Genomic DNA, 6508 nt, shown 5'->3' on the forward strand with positions numbered 1-6508 from the left:
GCCAGGAAGCATTTCAGCAGTATAAATACTTTAACCTGGATAGTACAATCGCTCTAAACCAGTGAATATCTCACGGCCTGCTCACCTTCTCCAAATAATAAGTCAGAGAGAGAGAGAGACAGACAGAGAGAGAGAGAGAGAGAGAGAGAGAGAGAGAGAGAGAGAGAGAGAGAGAGAGAGAGAGAGAGAGAGAGAGAGAGAGAGAGAGAGAGAGAGAGAGAGAGAGAGAGAGAGAGAGACAGACAGACAGACAGACAGACAGACAGACAGACAGACAGACAAAAGCAAAAGACTAAAAGGATGCTTCAGGCAGCAAAATCAGTGTTGGATTTATAAACCAGAGACATAGACCTGTGAGACAAAGGAAGAGATGCCGAGGATAGTGGGTGTGAGTCTGTATGGGCCGTTCTCAGACTTGCCCCAGTAAGTGGTGACAAATCTAGATGGGTGGGATGGGCATTCAGGCTTCCCGTGAGCTCGTATGCCTTCCCTTCCGAATGTTGGTTTGAAGCTGTAGGTGGCTCTGGAACGAAATTGTGACCTGTTCATTTTCTTCTATTCTTCTCTGTTCTCTGTCCTCTCTCCTCAAGAACTTGAATGGTGCAGAGTTCTATGGTCTACAATGGCCACCATTCGCCTGTACTAGGCGCCTAAGACTCAAGTTCGATGGGGGAAGGAGGAAGGGGACAGACAAAATGCTCCACCTTATCACCTCAGGCGAAGGATGCTGAGAATGCATCCATTCTTATCTTCTTATGCTTTGGCTGCAGCGTTTTTTTCTCACAGAGGAAACCTACCCCTCCCATCCTCCTGTCCACTCCCCGGTTCCAAACACAAGCTGAGAATGTCCCAAAGTGCCCCACGACTCAGAGTAGCTTAAGAGTTTCGCTCCAGGTGCTTTCGCCAGCGTGTGTGAAGGGTGGATTAGGGAGACTAAAGAGAAGGCCTGGCCAGAACCTGAGAGGGAGAGTAAATCATAAAGACAAATCTGTATCTACACTCCTACGTTTTCCTGAGCTTGTGATGGGGGTGGGAGTGGGGAAGAGAAGGAAATGGGCAGTATTTTGTGGGGGAGAGGGGATTAGGATCAGTAAAGTGACTATGGCAAGTATGGGAGTGGAGCATGGGTCAGCTTTGCTGAACTAGAAATATCCAGAGCTCCAAGGAGAAAAGCATCTGTCAGTCATTCAGGCCACGATCAGTTACAGTGAAATGTCCCGAGAACCTCCAGACCAACTGTTTCGTCAGTCTGACTGTGGATGAGTTCCTCTTCTTGAAGAATCGGAACACCAGAGAGAGGGGAAGGGGCTTCATTCAACTCTCATGCAGACGTACAAAATCTGCCCTAAATGCCGCCGAGGGTGCTCGGGGTCCTCAAAGTATTGCCTGACGTCAGAGTTCAAATGGCAGCTGAGGAGCCTGTTCTCGCCGTGTGGGCTCCGGTTGTCTCCGCCTAATTGTCAGTGCACCAGGGCTGGGATCACAATGCTCTGGTCCTTATGGCATCTTGATTATGCAGGAGAGGGGGAGGAGAATGGCTGATTTCACTAGGACTGACTGGTCAGTTCTATTGGGAGAAAGGCGGGGGAGGTGGACTGGAAGAGAGGGGAGGGGAAGGAAGGAGAGGAGAAGAGACCTGGGTGACTGGAGCAAGAGGGGAAGGAACTAAATTTGTGCCGATTTCCTCCAACCCAGGACCAGCTGTTAATTCACCTAACAGCTAGCTTCGGCTTATAGGGTGGGAGCAGCCTTAGTCAGGCTAGATTGGCGGCTGCTGCTCCCTATCCACCGCGGTCTCCTGGAAGAGCAAGAGCTCTTGGGTGAGGGTGGGGGGGGATGCGATTCCGATATTACAGCTACCGGGCACTTGTGCTAGGTGAGGAGAGATTTTGTCTCTGAGCTCTCGTCTTGCTCCCGCCCCCACGCATCCACCCACCCCCTTCCCCTTTATACCCTGGATACTGGCAATCGTCAGTGACCCTGAACTGTTCTCCGTTATGTTTGAAAAAAGCGTGCTCTCCGAAAGCACGGACAAAAGGTTTCAGGCGCACAAATACACTTTCGTCCAGGCCTAAACGCAGCTCAGCTAGCACCCGAGTCCACCGTACACAGGGAAGCCAGAAGCAGGTTAAAGTTCCACTTTCAGGGGAGGAGGTGGGAACTTTATTCCAGAAATGGACAGTCAGAGCCCAAGTACATAGGCGTGGCCTGAATAACTGCTCCAGAAGTATATAGCCTAATTCTGCCGTTACCTTGCCATCTGGTTTGTTGCCCCAAACCACAAAAGACGACCACCATGTTTTGTTTTGTTTTGTTTTTTTCCATTCCAGGCAAATTGCAGATCACCTGGCTTGTAGAAAAGTGTCGCTACTGCCATTCTTTCTGCTGTCAACCTGCAGAGGTAACTTATACCTTTCTCCTAAAAGCTGGTGTGCCTCTTCTCTAACCCCCTCCCGCCCCCGCCAGACAATCTGTTGGTCCTATCACTTGTGTGATCTAAACTACATCTGCAGGGTTAGACTATCACAAGTGCGCGGTGGGTGTACCAGGACCTCTGGATTAGTTTCCCGAAGCACCTGGAAGTCTGTCCTATGGAGGATAAATATTCCCTTCCTGTAGTCTATCATTTCTTCATTACAAATAACACTCGTCTGCAGCGAGAAATACCCTCGGACTGTGAATATTGATAGATGATAGTAGCGATATTCACAATCGATCGTTTAATAGGCAGACATCATAAATCATGTTCAATTCTTTGACAGCGCAGTACTTCACTTAATAATATAATTAAGATTAAAACTCAAGAGGTATTGGAAGCAGCGGGTATTGATGGCTTCAAGACTTGAATTCTGGATAACATAATGGAATGTTAAGAGGACCCTTTAAGATATTTTATCCACTCCCCCTATGGGTCCCACGGCCCTTGTTCTATACTCCACCACCACCCCTTCCCTTTCCAGTACTCTTCTTTACGAATCCTCATGCACCACCTTTTTCCTCTGGCTTCCACACCAACTGCTGAATGACCTGAGCAGGAAGCCGGCAGGTTATTTCTTAGAAATGATGACCGAGAAGCAAAGACTGAGTTCCAGTCACATAGAGGAAAAGGTGAAATGTGACTCGGTTTATTCAAGTTTAAGGGACTGGAGGATTCTTTTTGCTCCTGAAATTTCTTTGTACATAGTGTTCCCCAGACTGAGAGGAAAGTAAGGTCCACTTTCTTCTGTCCAACAGAGGACCTTCAAGAAAGTTTATAATAATTAATAATGATCACCATCATAATCATCATCATCCTCACAAATGGCCAACTCTAGTTCTGGCTTAATTATTACTTTCCCCACTGCATTCTGGAAGCCTTACTGCTGTCAGATCCTCTCAGTCTTGCTTCGAGTTTGAACTCTGGGCGACAAAAATGCAGTTCAGCTGAAATACTCTGCAGAGGAGAACCGTGTCTCTCAAGGAGTATTGCTATATATTTTGGAGCAGGATGTATGGCTGATTATAAAATGCAGTTGAAATTATTTCATCGAGTGGAATATTGATCAAATCAATCAGAGTTGAGAAGAAAAATATTTGTAAAAAGCTGGTAATTTACAACTTTATTATTACTTTAGAATCTCCTGCCTTGTAGCAGTAATTAATAACTTTCAAAGAGGAACTACACAGAGACCAGCTAATAGCTCTTTTTTAAACAAGAGGAAAGATAAAGGGAGTAAATGAATCACCAGTACTAACCGGAAGAAATTAAGCCATGTGTCCAGGTAGTTAAAACATAAAAATATGGTGGGGGGACAGAAAGGAAGGGAGTTCAGACCCAATGAAAGGGCATCAGGAAATAAGCTAAAAGTGTGAAAAGAGGCAATAAATCAGAAAATTAATTTGGCAATCAGACCCCCCTTGAAAAGACTGGGTAAGGGTTGAATTTCAAATGTTCAAGAAACCCATCAAAATTAACAGTGTAGTTAAAACATTTTTAAAAAGTGAACCTGACCACTTTCCGAAAAGGCCCAGAGTATATTTTCTTTTGTTGTTATTGTTAACATGTATGTCTTTATGATTAAACACAAATATGTGAGGGCTTTTCCCCAAATTCAGTCCTCCAGACACTATGATCTTTCATGTTTATAGTATTAAGTCTCCTCTTAGTCTCCTCATCCTCCCCTTTCCCCTGATAAAGCCTCACATAGGGGACTAGATTGTCCCAGCCCCATCTCATCAACTCAACAAAATAATGACTTGGGAAAACAATAAATCATTTTAGTGCCTGAAACCTTGAAGACTCTACTTCAGTAACTAGCCTTATTAGAAACAATGCAGAGATCCCCAGCTTCCCAAGGGCTGCCATCTCCCCAAACTTATTTACTGGAGAGTGTGGGATGCTAGGAGGTTGGGGGAAAAACAACTTTGACTAACTTTATCTCTTCTTTATTATAAGCTTCAGTCTTGCCTTCATAAGCCTAGTCTGTCCTACAAAAGGTAGCTAGAGATTGAGATTTATTGGTCTCTAAATGAAAAGATTCATTCGATATAAGAGGTTAACTCAAAGTTCCTAAAACCGTGACTAGCATTGGCAAGCACCTCTGCCAAGTCAGCACAAAAGCAGTTCAAAGAAATCTTTAAAAATACACACAGATATACATACACACAAACACACTCTCACACTTCAGCCTCAAATGCAATTTGCTTTTCATTTTTGTTTCTTTCTGCCATCACAAAGCACTGAGCCCTTTTGTAGGTAGTTGGAAGGGTGTTTTTTTTTTTTTTTGCATGCTGAACTTTGCCATCTCAGTGTCGACTAACCCCCTTTTCTTTTCCTGCAACCGAACGAAAGACTCAAAAAGATTAAGAAGCAAACGAAGTACAAAAAGGAGGAAAAAGTAAACTAATTCATAGATGGCAGAACAACACATTTTCAAATGAGATGGAAAACAAGAGATGGATAAAAGACAGAGAGGGAGAGAAAAGAGAGACAAAATGTGTGTGAGATGAAAGAGGGTACAGGGAAAAGAGAGATGGACAGAGTGGGCCAAAACCAATGAGAAGATTGAGACCCAATAGGAATAGTGGAGTGTCTTATGTCATGATGGGATGTGTGTACATGTGCAGACTCCATGTGTATGGGGGGGGGTAGACTGGGAGAGGGAGAAAAAAGAATCCAGGAGACAGGCAGAGAGAAAGAGGAGACAGACGCTTGGGAGCTAAAGCAAAGGCAAGGGGCAAGATCCAGTGTGAGGAGCCCATGCTATGGAGATGCTAATGAGGGAAAATTAACCCTCCCGTTTGTTACATTGCAGAGAGAGCAATGCCTGACCCAAACGCTGGAGAGAGAGAGAGAGAGAGAGAGAGAGAGAGAGAGAGAGAGAGAGAGAGAGAGAGAGAGAGCATACTTTTGCAAAGAAGATATGAGATAATCGGTCTGAAAGCCACCCTTTCTAACACAAATAAGTAAGGAGAAATATGGGAAGAGGGAGTTAATTTTAAAGGCAACATTTAAAGAAAGCCTCCAAGGTCTAAGAACAAATGAGCAGAAATATTTACATTTGTTGTAATATAGAGGTACCTCTCCAGGTTGGAGCATTCAGGAAAAGAGAAGCAGCACAGAAAATTATGAATATCTTAATCTCACTTTCTCCAGTCTGTCACCAAATATACACAGGATAACTGGGCCTCGATTAGGTAACAAATGGTGATAAATTGATTTTATCTCTGGGGAATATTGCTTAGCATGGATTTTGAAAAAAAAAGGTGCAAGGAAAAAAAGAGGGAAAAAGAAGAGAAAAAAGATATGAGAATGGCCTTTTAAAACAATTTTTAAAAATTGATGATTCCAAAAATGTTCACAAATTATATCTTCCAAGAAGAAGAAGAGAAAAAAGAAGTGGTGTTATATTTTCTTTAAATATCCATTGAAGAAACACTAGCCTCTAATGCCACAAAAAAAGAAGGAGGATTGACTTGACAGAGTTCTGGGTATGACATGAAAAGGCAGTTGGGCTAAACAAGGGATTGGCCCTTCCTGTTTTTTTTTTTTTTAATGTTTTCATTGAAACTGGAAATCAAACATATGGAGAAGGATCGGAGAGACAAACGGAGCCAGAGAGAAAGATTGCCTGAAGTAGTTTGGTTGATAAAGGCTAATGCTACTCCTAGTGGGGTTGTGTTTCAAAGTAAGACATCAGCAAACCACAATATTAGTGACACTGACAGAACAAAATTATTTTTAATGTTTTGAGGGAAAGGGGGAAATATAAAATTATTGAATAGAAATGTTTCCTAGACATTAATCACAATTAAAGAAACATAAAGATGCACATAATATTATTTTTCTTTGTAGATTTCACTGATGCATTGAGAATCAATAAAGTTTAGGAAAACTTTTCTGCCTTGTATTATCTGTCCTGTGAGTTGTTACTACTTTGGAAGTGAAACTAGTTTCTTCAGAAAACATAACCACTTTCCACCCAAATCTCTCTCTCTCTCTCTCTCTCTCTCTCTCTCTCTCTCTCTC

General features: G+C 43.1%; 1 long non-coding RNA gene across 1 annotated transcript in view; it reads left to right on the top strand.

Annotated features, from left to right (window-relative positions):
- The first annotated feature begins 1178 nt into the window (after window positions 1-1178).
- The window catches only part of LOC138176356 (uncharacterized), an 8780-nt gene continuing 3450 nt past the window's right edge, over window positions 1179-6508 (top strand). The window contains exons 1-2 of the long non-coding RNA XR_011172222.1: window positions 1179-1560; window positions 2331-2401. This is a non-coding gene — a long non-coding RNA (uncharacterized lncRNA). The remainder of the gene's footprint in view (window positions 1561-2330; window positions 2402-6508) is intronic.

Source organism: Petaurus breviceps, unplaced genomic scaffold (assembly GCF_028583685.1).
Source record: "Petaurus breviceps papuanus isolate PSGF00001 unplaced genomic scaffold, PetGlider_PUasm1.0 87461, whole genome shotgun sequence".
Taxonomy (NCBI): domain Eukaryota; kingdom Metazoa; phylum Chordata; class Mammalia; order Diprotodontia; family Petauridae; genus Petaurus; species Petaurus breviceps.